General features: G+C 30.6%; 1 protein-coding gene across 2 annotated transcripts in view; it reads left to right on the plus strand.

Annotated features, from left to right (window-relative positions):
- The first annotated feature begins 8951 nt into the window (after nucleotides 1–8951).
- The window catches only part of LOC121122006 (uncharacterized), a 63086-nt gene continuing 55186 nt past the window's right edge, over nucleotides 8952–16851 (plus strand). Inside the window, exon 1 of one of the 2 annotated variants that reach the window (XM_040717016.2) lies at nucleotides 8952–9138. The gene's annotated coding sequence lies outside the window, so the exon portion shown is untranslated. The remainder of the gene's footprint in view (nucleotides 9139–16851) is intronic. The other variant, XM_071890106.1, reaches the window with a different exon arrangement.

A 16851-nucleotide genomic window follows, 5' to 3' on the forward strand; every position in this document is an offset into this window, starting at 1 on the left:
AAGGCTATAGTCTTGAAAAAAAATTTGCACATACATAAAAATTTATTTCTCGTTATAGTGCAAACGTATGCACACTTTTTCGTTTTCTGAAAGTGCAAATGGACACCTGGAATGAACATGGCAAGTTGTGACTTACTCAAACGAACAGTAGACTCATCCAGCACCAGAGAATCCCACAAAAAATTCCTAGCTTTTTTTGTGTATTTGTAGCGCTATGTTCTCTCCAGGTTCTTCCATTCTCTGCACAACCGAACTTGTCGAAAGGCTGATACTTTTAAACAAATTGGCTTTCTTAGGACACAAGTCATTTACTGTGTTCCATCCTTCACTCTTTGACAAAGTTGCCATAAGTCAACTGTTTTCCTGTTTTTGTCATTTTATATACTATTTTGTAACAGATTCATTTTCAGCAAACTTTCTCGAAAATAAGTTTATTTGAGTTTCTAAACCACATTTCATGGACTCATATTTCTCAGATGGTAAATTTCTAGAAAACTTTAAATCTGTTGATAGATGTTTCTTAGCGACGCCAAAAATTGCACTCTTTCATAACTATAACCTTTTTTGATCCATTTTTCGCAACTAACTTTATGGTCCTATGTTTCCACAAAGAAACACTTTACTCCCCACTCTTAATTGAAAACACAACACTCGGCGTCCATTTTTCTTTTTTTAGTAGCCATATTGAAGGGTGAAGGAAACGGGATCTGAAAAATAAAATGGAAAATGAAGGAAATTGATCATGCTCCTACAGGTGCTGCATGTACATTGAATATATATTTCTCGAAATGCATGGAACAGGACAAAAGTACTTTATAGTAATTTGCAAGATAATACGAATAAAATACACTAGAGCAATAATAAATTTAAGACACATAGCAATTAGGGTCCTCTAGTATTCTAAACATAACATTTTACGAGCAAGATAGATCATCTTAGGAAATCATGTCTCATTTCTGGCGATATATACAATGAAGTCATCTGATGCTCTAATAATTTCGAATAGTAGTTTAATGAATAGATTTTACACTAATCGGTTGCATGGGACTATGAGGAAATATTTTTACCTTGACTTTAGGGAAAATAGATAATTAAATAATTGGGTTTTAGTCTTTAATACTGGTAGTTGTTGCTCCTTATTTCAGAGTCAAAGGTTCTGAGCCTCTAGAAAAGTTGTAGTATTCCTAACTTGGACTAGATTCTTTATTCTAACAATACTTTTATAGGCTCGTGTAGTACTCAAAAACATTTGGAATCAAAGGCATGTGGATTAGGAAACGGTAGACTTTCCCTGTACTATTAGTTAAAAAAAAATATTATGAAATATCTAAGGCCCTTGAGAATTATTCATGTCATTTACTTCTTTACATACGCTATTCTCCAACAATGATTTGAGTTTGACTGATAATTATGCAGTAGAGAACAAAAAACTCAACTCCTGCTAATATTATCATCATCCCAATGATCTCCTTATATAGGATCTTGGCAATGATAGTTTTATACATTGATGGATATATAAATGATAAGAAAATGAAACCCTTCCACCCAGTTCGAACGTCAATTCTGTAGTGATTCCTATTTTTATAAAAGGTCTCATAGTTCATTGAAAAAAAAAAGGTTGAGGTACGATTTAAGCTTAGTGACATTTTTGATTTAGTAATAAAATCGTACTTAAGAAGGACTTTTATGACTTTGTATGAAAATTTAAATATAATTTCGGAAATGATGATTTGGGAATCATCTTCTGTATTAAGCTATTGGATCAAGTTCAATTAAGAAGTTACACGTGTTAAGGTCAGGGTTATTGGAAGGTCACTCATCAGCTTTGAAAACAACGTAGAACTGTCTGTCGAGGTAATGTATGGCAGTTTTAGCAACATGACATGGGACTGAGTCTTGAATCCACAGGAACCTTGTTCACTGATGAGGTCAACTATACACCATTGTCGAAAATGTGGGCCAACAAGTCATTCCCGTCAATGCTGATCAAGCCAAACGCCACTATCTATGATGGAAACTTGCTCTTCATCACAACAGGAACATTACCTCGGTCCTTTGGCATCCAGAGGTCATTATTTGGGCTGTAGGTAGCGTCCAAGGTGAAGTTTGACTCACCACTGAATAGCTATATAATGCTTGTATTTGCTTTACAAATTGGCGGAGTTTCATCCTCTTTACAACATGATGGCCTACATCTTCGTGGTAAGTAGGATACGCCTTTTCCTGATGGAGGATTTCAAGCCAAGGCCGTCCTTGATAGTCTGGCTACCTTCCTTCTACTGATAGGCTTCCTCGAAATTACACGATTAAGCCAAGCCAGAAGGTGGCTAGTCCATTTTTTGGCTCTGTGTGAACCATATGAGGCATGGGAAAGCCCTTTACCCGCCTGTAGCCGCTTGAAGACGTCATAAACGGGTTTCCTGGCATATTGGTGACTTTAATGTTTGCCTAGCATCGTAACTGGCCTCAAACAATTATGCAATGACTTTACGTTTGTCATTTTACTGCTTCATGGTGAAACTGAACAGATTAATAATAAAAACAATAGTTGTCGTCTATGGACAGTACTTCAGGTGAATTGGCAAGATAAATGTACTAAATTAAAAAAAAAAAAAAAAGAACAATTACAGATATGTTCAAATTCTTCTGCCTGCCCTTGTATATAGTTATTTAACGTCGAAATATGGCTCTTAATCTTAATTATACACTAAAAACATGATTAACATTTTTTTTAAAGGTCAAACCGATTGCTGTTGAAGACTTTAATGATCATTTTTGTGTTATATGGGTTAAATAAAAAAAAGATAAATGTTTGATTTTTCGAGTGAATGTTTCAAAGACATGAATTTTATTGCACAGTATCATCATATACGCATTATATTTTTGGTTAAAATTTTTAAATGGATGATATTGAACTTTTTTGTTATTATTTTTCGAATATATAAAATATCTGGGAATATTAACTTTGGTGCTATAGAGAAACACTTCTCAGAGTATCGACTTTTAGTAGGGAAAAACTCTTTTATTTGGATAAAGCAAATCCTAGAAGCCAAAAAAAAAAAAAAAAAGAATATATTGGTGTCTCTAGTCGAAGTTTGTCAATAAAAAAAAAAAATCACTTTTAGCCGAATGTTATGTTGAGATTATAATTAAAAATATGGCAAATATTCAACTATCTCTTCATAGTCCTAAATGACAACAGGAAGTCTTTTGCTATATTGCCGGATAAAAAAAATTGCAATCGTAGATCATTTTTAATAGGTAGCTCTAATACGATAAAAATTAACCAAAAATCCATCGAAATTTATTTGTATAGTAACTAGACAAGCCTCTTACGTACCCTTTAGAATTAATTCATCTTATCTGCTTGCAAATCCTCGAGTTTACTTACCGTCTTTTACTCCAATGAGAACACAAGAATGTTCAATCAGGTTTTGAATATGATGTGATCTATTTAGGAAAGAAAGTTCACAACTCATTAATTAATAGCTAAGGAAAAGAAAATTCATTCTTTAGATTACCAATTCAAAAAAAGAAAAAAAAAGAAGAAACTCCACACATTTTACATCACTCCTTCCTTATGTGTAGTCTCCAAAAGGAGAGGAAAACAATTTCTTGTTGATCCGTCGTCCTTTATAATATATATATATTGGCTATCTTATTATTTCCAGTAATACATTTTGGCAACCATATAAAAATAATTATACAGCTACACTTTTAATGAAATATAACTTAGTAATATTCTAATAAAGGATCGAATAAAATACTATTTATAATTTTAATCCGATGAAATATAGGTAAATATGCAATTCAGTAGAAAATTTGTGGATAAATAATATGCCAATGATAGCCTGGTATTACATAAGAAATAAATAGAAGTTGGTAGTATTTGCCTATCTATAAATTGATTTGAAGAAATTTTGCATTATACAATAAAGGTAACAGTGTTTTTACTTATGATTTAGATTTATGATTATGTTTAGAGAATGGAGATACGCCCTCAGTGGGCCATTTTTTTATGACTAAGTACATTGCAAGTACTCGCTCCAATACCAATTTAATAGAGTATTATTTTAAATGCGCATGTACCCCGGTACTACTAAAGTACGGGTATATCGAGTATTTGGAAATTTCAGCCAAGAGTTTATTATGATAAAAATTATTGTTGCAAATGTAAGTATGGTGTGCGAGTCACTTAGATTTACATCGACTTCAATAATATAAATGTCTACAGAAGCCATTCAATAAATTTAAGAGGGAAAATAATGAGATTAAAAACGTTAAGTCAGGGATATATTCGGTGCTTGCATAAAAAAGGTAAATTATTTCTACCGATCCCTGGGCCATGATATTCAAGATGTTATACATTTATGATTACCCCCCCCCTCTTCCCTTTGACTAAGAAAGGAACAGTAATAGCCCACATGAACTATTGATGGGTGAAATAATACTGCTCTTGCGGCAGACGAACATCGAACACATTATTTCAAGCCCTTTCTACCTTGTTAATGACAACAGACAAAAATTTAAGGAAGTTAATTGAGGACTTATTGGACTGCTTTCACATATCAACTAAAAAATAGCTGCTGGGTGTATGAAAAGAACGGGCTTTCATGATTATATTTCATTTCTTTTGATTTGATAAGTCTTATAATTAACTTTGTAAATAAATTCAATTGTTATTTTGTCTACTAAAATACATTTTTGATTGTTTTGATATCCAATACTAGCAGCGACAGTTTAATTGAGCGTATATCTTGAGGGCTTTTGTTTTTCTGTTAATTTTTTTTCAATTCATTTACATAATTTAAGATTTGCATAATTCTTTGAAAGCGAATAACTCAACCTGATAGTAATTCTAAAGAGCAAATATTAGGTCCTTGGAGAATTGTCGAAAAGTAATTATTTAATCAATTAATCATCCACAATATAAACATAAGGTTTGTTGCTTATTCAATTTTCCATTGTTTTGTATAAAATACCTGTTTCTCTAAAACTTCCCAATGAAAAGTTTTTAAAGATAGAAATAAAATAAAATACTAGGTATTAAAATATCCAAGGTTGGTTTATTATACAATAATGGACGTCACCTATCTGATATGATTTAAAAACTATGTCAAACAAAAATTTTAATGTTCATTATGAAACAAAAATAAAACTCTCTCATTGATAAAATATGTTTTATTGTCTTTTGGAATTATAATGGAAGCTATATCCATACACCCTGTACTTTCATTTGGAGTCGATTGTCAACTTTTTGTAGAATAGAAAATCAGACATATCATGAAGTATGGTAAAATTTCCCAAAAGGACATGCACAGGTTAAAAAAACCGATTCCCTATGTTAATTTTATAAAAAAAACCTATTTTCTTCAATCAAACAGCTGTAGAAATGTGCAGGCTCGTGACTAAAACCTTGTTGTTAAATTTATCGATAAGCAAAAAAAATTTTTGTCCAAAAAGGAATGTACTTTGTAAAAATTCAAAGTTTTTTTTTTTGTGAAAATTGCCAAATATTTGTCTTTAAAGGAAAATCAAATATTTGTTCATGTATTTGGCTGATCTAAAGGAGCGCTAATATTCTCGGCCATAGAAGGACTTCATATCAGGGATTATATAAATTATGATAGTGCATTATAATGGCTGGTTGAACACTTAATTAAAAATCTCTGAAAGGTTTCAAGATTAAGGAAGTATGAGATATACTTTTAAATTATATGCAGTAGGATATTTTTTCTCCATTAATTTTGGTTACTATGATATAACCATGGATAATAGAAAAATCATTATAGAATGCAAATAAAAAATTGGAATATAATTTGATATAATAAGCCAAAAAGATTGGTTCAGTCGTATACCTAATGTACTAATTAAAATATACCTAAAAAAGTTACATTAAATAAGTCTTATTTATAAAATTTTTTTGAAAACTTTTCAAATAATGAAATGGAAAAATATTTAAGAAAGCATAAAATATTATGATTCATTGTAAGTCATGTTCCTTGTATCAAAAGAGAATATATAATTTTTGTCTTCCTATTGTTTAAAATTTATATAAGCAATAGAAGAAAAACAAATTATTATGACTTAACTACGACACAAGAATTATAAAAAGGAGTTATAACTTTAACTTAGGAGACAATTTAATGATGAAAGATGTACCAACAGTACGTGGCTAAAGAAATATTCATAGAAAAACAAGGATTGACAGAAAATTATGCATTTAATTATGAAATTTTTTACCAAAAATAGTTTTTTCAATTGTTTCATGACGTACTTCTACGTGGCGTTGCTAGTAAAGCATGGAGCCCCATTTTTAGTCCGACACCAATTACCCACCTCATAGGTTCTGTTAAGGGCAGGAAAGTCCTTGTGGGCCAGCAAGTTCTTGTACTGCGTGGTGTCTACAGTCCCTCTAGTCCAGAATGGTGGACACATATTTCCGTTAGAACCCACAACCGCCTACATCATGGCACCCGCAGTGTGTTTTGTCTTCCGAAAATAGTGAATGGATACCTCCACTTTTCCAGGCCTCTTGGCAATGTATTTGGTGTTTCTTGAGTTTGACATTGCATTAACAGTAAATATTTTTTCATCAGAGAACACCAAAACACGACTATTTTGGGAAAACAAAATACCCTACTTCTACCATGATGTTGGGTGTTGTGGGTTCTAACAGAAATATGTTCCCACCATTCTCAACAGAGGAGACTGTTGTCACCACGCATTACAAGAACTTGCTGGCCTACAAGGTCTTTCCTACCCTTAACAGAACCTATGGGGCGGGCAATTGGTGTCGGGTCAAGATGGGAATCCATGTTATGCATACAAGGCCGCGCAGAGGTACATCATGAAACAATTGAAAAAATTATTTATGGTAATTTCTTTTTGATTTAAATGCATAATTTTCTTTGAGTATTTGTTTTGTATTTTTTTTTGTAACAGACTTTTGTTACACACTTTATAAATATCAGCTGCCTTTTATATGATTTTGGGAGGATAAAATGAATTATTACTATAAAGAAGAGTACCTTCTACATTATTGAATGGAAAATATTATAATCATATTTAAGTTCATATATAATTATTTTTGAAACAATTTACACCAAAATAGGGGAGAATGGTTACTTCAGCAGGAAGAGCGCATGCAACAACCGTTTTTCCTTTTCTAATCGTTTACTTCGTGTTTTTTTTTTTTTACAAAGATCCCTTCCTTAGTAATACCTTCTTGAAATATCAATGCCACAAGGTATGAGATATAAGATACGATCTGGTCAATAATTGGCTACGGAACGCGAGAGACACTTCAAGTTTTTTTTCTTAGTAATTTATATTTTGAGATAAATTGCTTTACGAACTACTACAAAGAACAAATTAAACTCGTTTGTAAAGGTATTACTGTAAATTATTTTATCTCAGAGTATAAAGGTGTATTAGACATCAACCAATAGAAAGACGTTGATTGATTGACTTTTTATTACACCATCAGCAGAGTCAATCACAGTAGAATATCATTTCTCTAGTTGACACTACCGATTATTAATGAAATATAAACAAGGAAATCTGAGGATATATTACATCCCTTATGTCAGCTGATATATTTGCTCAATCACTCGTGCATCTTCTTACTTCTATGTGTATATTTATCTATGTGTGGTACTGCCTTGCCTTAATATTGGGAGAGTCTGATCCCAAGTATTTTATCTCTGAATAAAATATCTTCAACATACTTAGTACTCAATTTCATCGAATTCCGAGGTGTTCGAGAGAAAAATTATCTTTTTTTAGAAGAAAGAGGCGTGACTTGATATGAATTACCCATAGAAATTATAGATATATAATGGGTAGTTAATCTAACCGTTCGCAAGCCGAGTCAAAAGAGTTGAACGCTGCTGTGACTTTATTTCTTAACTGATTTTATTAAAAACATTATAAATTTGACATTCATTCGGTAATATTATTCTTAGGCTGGACCACACGTACACAACGTCCCCGGATATGTCCCCCTGTCTTCTTAACTGTCCATAGGTAATGCCCAGAATGATCTTCTTATCCCAGATGTCGGGGATCCTGTGCTGTAGCAAGGGCTTTAATTAAAAAAAACTGTTCAACATTACTCCAGACGTAATAGTCTAAAGGGATCAATTACGGCGGATTAGGAGGCTATGCTTTTGTCTCTGTTTGTTAGTTGGTAAGTTAGTTTATTTTTTAGTCTCCAGGATTATGACAAAAGTAAGTAATCGATTTTGATCAAACATGGTACGACGATTATATATGGTCGCAGTTAGAGGCCATTAAATTGGGAGAGATCAGGGCAAAAAGTCAAGGCTACAGAAAACATAGAAAATGTATAATTGACCATAACTTTGGAACAAATTGAAACACATAACTCAATAGATTTTAGGGGGAGATCTTTTCTCCACTGTGTGTTCATTCTCGTTGGTTTGTTTGTTAGTTACCAGGATTACGGAAAGAAGTTACGGATGGATTTTGATCAAACTTGGTCACAGTTAGAGGCCATTTAATTTTGAGAGGTTAAGGTAAAAGAAAGCCTTAATTAAAGATGCATAATCGACCATAACTTTGGAATATATTGAATTACATAGCTCCATTTGATTTTATGGGGAAGTTTTGCGCTATACCAAATGACCATTCTATTTACTTCCAACTTTTTTTTACTTCATTGAGTATTCTTTTCTAAATTGACATCCAATTTTTTATACATAGAAAATACCACTTATATATATATATATACATATATTATGTATATATATTTGTAAGGAGAAGAAAAAAGCAATATCACTCTCTCTTTTTTCGAAAGTTTTTCATTCTCCTTATACTTTGTACATATTATATCCCACGTATGTTACATCTGAAGGAAACGACGACGTTTTTTTCCTCCGCCTCTACTCTGAACTCTTCGGTTGTTGTAAAAAAAAAGAAAGAAAGAAGAGTTGTATAACTAGTAATTACAAAAAAGAATGGTAATAGTAGGATGGAAGCTACATCCATGGTTGGTATGAATACATAGAAAAACGCGGGGAAATCACTCCCACCAAAGTCTTCTTTATTCACAAAGAACAACAAAAACATTTGTCCCAAAAGCCTCAAATGTTTTTATGTAATCATTTATTTGTGGTAAGAGTTTTCTTTTAAACATCAGTTTTTATACAGATTGACATCTTTTTAATGACACTGAACGATCTTTATTATTTCGTACAATGATATTTTCGATAAAAAAAATAAAACAAACAAACCAGGCCCCAAAAGAATAATTCCATTAGACTAAAGTCCTTCACCCATTTGATTTCGAAGTGGAATAAATTTTCGGTAGAGTGCAAAACTTCCTCCTAAAATCCATCTAAGTTACATATCTCAATTTGTTTCAAAGTTATAGTCGATTATGCATGTTTGATCTTTGAACTTGACATCTCAAAATTTAATGGCCCTTACTGTGGTCATATATAATCTTCATAACAAGCTTGTTCAGAATCGATCTGTAACTTTTGCTTTAATTTTGGTGGCTAAAAAACAAAGAAACAGATGCCAAAATATAACCTCTGTGCAACTTCGTTTACAGAAGTAAATATGAATGATTTAAGAACGCTGAAATGTCGTTTTCCAAGTGGCAAAGGTCTGCTTGCGCTTTCGGCCTTGTATAGAGTCTGTAATTGAGGCTGGAGGTGATTTTACTAAATTAAATAAATTAGATATATGAAGCTTTCAGAATCTGTTTTTACTTTTTTAAATCGGATAACTGATTGGAGAGGAAATTGTGCCACGAAAAGAAATCATTTTCGTGGCACAGATATCTAGTCCTCCTTGTGACTTTTGTCGTAAACCTAATGACCAATAGTCAAACCGAATCAAAAACATAATCTCCATTCAATTTTGTTGGAGGAGGTCATAACTCCATAAAAAACCAACTATTTTAAAAGTTAAAAAAGAACCCTCAGATGATTAAATTGCATTATGAAAGTCGTCTTTATAGCATCTATTTGAGTAAATCATTGCCTTATATTCGTAATGGTAGTGTCAAATTTAATCTTATTATCCTCAGAGAACATGCTAAAAAATGTTGAATGCATGATGATTAGCTGCTGTAGGATAACTAACTACAGTGGACTCAATAGTTCCTTATATTTTCAGGAATTCCCAGAAAATGTGGAACTATCCATTCAGGAGAAACCTTGCCTTGAACCATCATGTATATTTTTAAAACAAACGTAAATTGATATACTATTTTATGCTTTTACAACAGATTAATGAATATATTAAACATTTAAAAAAAAGTTATAGAGAGAAAAAAGCTTTTTTTAAAGTTGACGTTGGATTCTATTTTGTATTCTTCCAAAAATTATATAACAATTTATATTAACAAATTATTATTCAGATTCATCCATTGTAAAGTGCCGCAAAATATGTATAAACTAGTTGAACATTCACAATTACAGATATAAAATTATAAATTGATGGATTCTATTTGAAACGTCATGTATGGGTCAAATTAAGCCTCATATATCAAATGAAGGTTCTTATTCTATTTAAACATTATATAATAGACGGGGCATACGGTAAAGAGGAAACCCCTTATGGTATTCCTAATTTGTATTTTTTGCTATATGAAGCATCTTTATTAAACCTACATAAAGATTAGTGATGGGACGATTTAAAAAATCCCTTCGCCGATTCCGATAAGATTCTATAAAAATTTCCGATCCCGATTCAGATTCTTTAATATTTTAAATAATAATTAAAAAAAAACATTCTGCTATCATAGGCGTTTACATTATTATATTCGGGGAGGAGAGTTTGGTTTTTAGAATTTTTTGAACAAACAAAAAATCCAAAAATTTACATTTTTTAGAAAAAAATTTCAAATATTAATTTTTTTGGAAAAAATTTCAAACATACAATTGGATACATAAAATATTTTCAAAAATTCACATCTAGTAACAGAATATTTTTGAAAAAAAATTTCAAAATCCCATCGCTATTTGGAAGAAATTAAATTTTTGGAAAAATAAGTTCCAAAATTTCCAATTGCTCTCAAAAAAAATCAAAAATAAAATTTCTAACAGAATATGAAATTTTTCGGAGGAAAATTTAAAAATTACATAACGTTTTACAGAAAATAAAATTTTTTGGAAAATTTTTTTTAACAATTAAATTAAATTTTTTTTTCAAAATACAAAAACTTGTTTTTTTTATTTTTTCATTTTTTTTTTTTTTGGAGGGGGGTACTTTTTTCTATAATTTAAACAAGTAATAAATAGTAAATTATCAGTAATACTTAATAATACATAACAATTGGAATCGCAAATTTATCAATATTTTCCCGATACCGATTCCAGACAAAACACATCATTCTCCGACTCAAAGTCTTCAAAGTTATGGTCAATTATGTATTTTTAACTTTTTGATTTTATCTTGACATACATTTCTCAAAATTTAATGGCATCTTACTATGATCATATATAATATTTGTACCAATAATGTTAAATCAAAATCGATCTGTCACTATTCCTGTTATCTTGGTAACGAACAGACAAACACAGGCTCAACCATGAACTTTGTTCAACTTTGTAACAGAGGTAATTAATAGATTATATTTGAATGGCCATATGGGCCTCAAATTAAGTCTCATAATTCAAATAAAGACTTGACGTTCCTGGATATCTCAATAATTTGAATAAAAGATTCTCCAATTGACAGAAATATCACTGTTCATATGATCTTTGCTTTTCCTGAATTTTTCAAGATTGTTTATGGGTTAACGTACCAGAAATCTAAACATAATCAAAATATTTATTCATCCAGTTTTCATAATTGTATTGTATACTATGGCTTAATAAAATCTTTTCCAAATAACCAGCAAAAAAACAATTACACTATCAACAACATATTTTCCTACGGAGTAAAATCCACATTTGTTATTGTTATTTAAGCCATACAGCACGAAAATTATCATTAGAACCTTCAAAAGGTTTTCACCTTTAAAGCCCTGTTTCAAAATCACATTTTTGAGTATAACATATTATCGATTCGTAGCCTTATTTCGAATTGAAATAACAATCTAAATGAAAATTGAAGGTAAAGATAATTGATAAAAAAAATATTTTATTAGAAAGCTAAATGATTTAGTAAGTTATTTTGAATACATTTCCAAGAAAATGTGTCTAATCATAGTAAAATCTAATAAAATGAAGGGTCTTATATGGAAGCTAATATTTTTTTAAAATTTTGTTCTTACAATTAAATACCGAAGCAGTTTCGTGAAAATATATACATAAATAAACATTTTAGTTTGCAATTAAAGCTTTGGGGTAAGATACCATCGCAATTTTACTAAAATTAAAAAAAAAATAGGTACATAAAACTAATAAAATCAATACAATTAGAGGTAAAAAAATACGGCATTCACAATAAAACTAAGTTTATTGATGATAATTCTGAGAAAAAGCCTCAAATTTAAATTTTAGATTATCTTAAAATCCTTTTCAAAACCTTTAAATGGTGTCTTGAAGTTGGTGGAAGGTACTTAGTTTCTTCTTCTCCAGCCCAAGTCTATTAATTATTCCTAAAAGACGGTATTTTAATTTTGCTGATGCAGGAATATAATTGTTTTATACTTTACATATATATTACAACTTTAAAATGCTTGCCATCAAAAGAAAAAAAAGAAACCTGATTGATTTTTTTCTGTTTTACTTTTAATATTTTTATTATTCATTTAATAAGTAAGCAATAAAAAAGTTTGTGTTAAAAGTGGCAAAGTTAAAAATAAATAAGTCGATTAGATGACTTAATCTGTAATAAACAAATTGTATATACATATAACATAAAAATTGAACGTAATCTTTCTGTCTCTAAAAGATTGTCAAACTATATAAAATAATTATTACTAGTAAAAGTTTAAATACCTCGTTATATATTATAAAAAAAAAGAAGAAAAAAATGAGGAAACTTCATACTGATATTAGATATCAAATGCTTGGATTGCTTAGTGGTTTCATAACTATAAACATTAGTATAAAAATGAAATACAATACTAATATTATTATGATATATTGTTTTGGTGAAGGGACCCAATTATTTCTAACATTTGCTTTTTAATTATGAATTGCCGCTTGCTCCTTTGTTCAAAAATACTTATAGCATGAACAATAAAAATACATTTAAGATAAAATGATTGTAAAACAATTAGAATTACAATGGTAATTGTACATGATACATGAATGGTACATGACATAATTTATTAGTTGTAATTTTTGAAATATAATGTAATGTGTCCTTAAATTAAAGAGCCTCTTAAAAAGAGGTACGAATTAACAAACTACTTCTTGAATTAATTTTAAAGCGTTTAATTTGATAGTAATTTTTTATTTATGCCTTTCTGATCATTCTCAAGAAATACGAATCTGTGTTTTTAGTGTAGATACCATAAGAAGGGCCTGTTTTAGGGCCGCTCGTTGTATATAGTTTGTAAATGAAGGGAAATTAATTCCTTTAGTATAATGCACGGCAATATGGGTGTTGAAGTAGTAGCGGGTAAGCATGGCTTCATTCTAGAGGCGATATTCAAAAGTATTATTGGAAAGACCGTCAGTTGCTTTCATGTGGTAGAGTAGTGAAGAACCTGCGTTTGCCGCCGAAAATAAATAGTGCTCAGTTGCTCTCTCCATACAGATTCTTCAAAGTGTCAGCTTGACTCTGTTTCCTTTATTTTTAAATACCAGAAGGATATATATGTGTGGAGTTGGTATGTTAATGAAAAACTACCTTAGAATTATCCCCCATTTTGGCTGTGAATTGTTTTAAAAATACCTTATCAAATAAATAATAATGAATTTATACATAATTACAATATTTACTCTGTATTGATAGTATTTTAAATGTAGAAGGTAACTCCTCTTTAAAGCAGTAATTCATATTCTCCCCTCCCCCAAATTCATATACCAGCTAGCAACCACAGGGTTGCCTCACTAAGACAAAAATACCCTATGTATTTTATTGTTAATTGTCAATTTGTCACTTGATAATATATTCTTTTCGATAAATAAACAAAGTAATAGTTTATTCCATACTTATGCTCCGTTTCCAAAAGGACAGGAATACAATTTCTATTAGATCCCTCCTGATTTATATATTAGCCCATTTAGTATTTGTGTATGAAAGCATTTTGGCTATCATACACAAATACTAATGTATAGCTACGCTTTTAATAAATTATTACTTAGCAATATTATATTGCAGTATCAAATTAAATACTATGTAGGATTTTAATGTTACCAAATATACCGGGTGTTCAAAAAGTAATGAGACCTTCTAAAAATACAGTTTTGAATAGGTTTTGTTGATTAAATTTTAAAGTTCCGATTATTTTTGAATAGCTTAGATTCTAAGCCTTTGATTGATGTACATTTTGTAAACAAAAACAATGCATATATCGCGATGGAGGTAAGAACAACCATCAGGGCGGGAGGACCACCTCCGACATCATTGAGCGCTTTAAACGTCAGCAATTGGATCATTGAGCGACTTTAAAAGGTCAGATCAAAGACCATGAAGAAGTACAAGACGGTTACTGATGGGACAGCCGACTACTTTAGCCCAGATCTGAATCCCCTGGATTACTCCATTTGGTGGCAAATCAAGAAGAAGTCTTGTAAAGTCCACCACTCGAATATTGATGCCCTTAAGATCTCCATTAACGAGGAGTGGAGGATCATAAATAAGGACTACATTGCCAATGTGTGCAAGGTATTCCAGACGCTGTCATTTAAGCTGATGGGGCCAGATTCATAATTAATGTGAATTTTATTAGTAACAAATGATATGAAATAAAATTGTCGATGTACAATATCCTCCTGATTAATTGTGAGTATTTTAATGACTACATAGAGGCAGGTCTAAGTACTTTTTCTACACCCAGTATATATGTAACTTATTTTGAAAATTGTGTAGAAATAATATGAACGTGATAGTCTAGGAGTAAATAAGAGATTAATAGCAGTTGGTATGATTTAATTATTTGCTTATCTACCAAATGATATTGGGCCTTTTTTTCTGATTCTGTAAGGGAAAAAAGGCTGCGTGATAGAGTAAAGGCAACGACGTGCAAATTGTCAACTAATATAAGCCTTGCCGGTATGTAAAATAAATAAAAAAAAACACAGAAAATGAACGCTGTAGACTTGAAAAATTTGAAAGGAGAGCAGCTTAGCCAACAAGACGTTTGTTTTTCATGATTAAGCAAAAAATCAGTGAATTGCTTTTAATCCATAATATACAAAAAACTATTTTTTCAATTCATTTTGATAATTTGAAATTGACAAAGTTCTTTGAACGTAAATAACTCAACAGATAAGAGGTCTCGAGAGCTACCATTTGCAATATAAAATTTGCAGTCATGGAAGAACTTTAAATCGGTGCAGTTTGTCCAAATTGGGTCATTAGAAATGGATGTATTCCGGAAACCCCAATATTTTTAAGACCTTTTGCGTAATCGCCGATAACTAATAATTTAATCCTGTCATTTCAACTGATAGAAAATATGATATGTTCTTACTTAAATTGTGCATCTTTTTATATGCAATAAGAATCCTTCTAAAACGAATTAATGAAAAAAAAAGTTAAATATAAGTAAAAAATAAAATAAAATACTGGGTTTAAAAGTACCGAAGTTCGGTGTATGGATGCTGGAGGACGTCAAACATCTGATATGATTTTCAAAACTTTGTAAAAAAAAAAACTTTAAATGTGTATGTACTATCATCATGAAAACAATGTAAAACTTTTTTGATGTATAAAACTTATTTTATTGCTTTTTGGAAAAGGACGTTTGTGTTATTTAACCCTGTACACGAAGAATATACTATTATATAAAGACCATAAAAATAGAAATACATATTCTTTTCTGGAAGAACATCAATAAATGAAATATGGACATTAATTATTATAAAATACCAAAGGCTTTTTCTATAAAAAAGGTCATACTCAAAATAATATAGAACATTCTTCCTTTTTTTCCCTTCCGTTTCCTTGTTATGCCTCAATTTTAGGAAATAATAAAAAAGTATTACTTATCTCTATTGAAAATGAAAGGAAAATAATCCATAACAATATTAAGAAAAATATTCACAGGAGTATTTAAAAAATGGACACAAATACGCAGAAAAAGTAAAAACTTATAAAAAAAAATACAAAAATAAAATCTTCATATATATAACATTTTTGAAGGACAATGATGCTCTTTAAAAATATTAAGGATATGTTTTAAATTTTTCAAACGATGTCTGATTCAGAGGGACTGAACCAAAGTATGTCAGATGTAAAGTATTATAACTGTCAATGGACTCTCGGTATTTTGATAATAAAAGCAACGTATCTTACTGTGGCATCAATTAAAATAACTTTAAAATTGTATACTCGGATCAGCTCTCTCAAACTGAGTTTTTGATTGCAATTTATGCCTTGGAATATAGGAGTTGAATGTAAAGTGCCTTGGTTCTGATAGGGGAATTCCTTCTCACAGAGGTAACCCATAAAGCATAATGATCGATAGGAAACATTTGTGTTTTCTAGATCCTTCATATTTAGAGATAGAAATAGTCTTTGTTTTTTTACTAAGACTAATGCGTGGATGACCGAATTATACATCTTCCCACAGTCTTTACACGGTTCATAAAAAGAAATGTATCCTGCCGAAATCTGTAATTGAGTCGGTAATTTCCGGTAGTTTTTTGTCCTCTTATATATTCTTTGACAACACTAACGGGTTTGTCTATGATAGATTTTCCTTACTTTTATTTCAATGGCCAAGATGCAGGGCTAAGTACCGCTTGGCAC

Source organism: Lepeophtheirus salmonis, chromosome 7 (assembly GCF_016086655.4).
Source record: "Lepeophtheirus salmonis chromosome 7, UVic_Lsal_1.4, whole genome shotgun sequence".
NCBI lineage: Eukaryota > Metazoa > Arthropoda > Copepoda > Siphonostomatoida > Caligidae > Lepeophtheirus > Lepeophtheirus salmonis.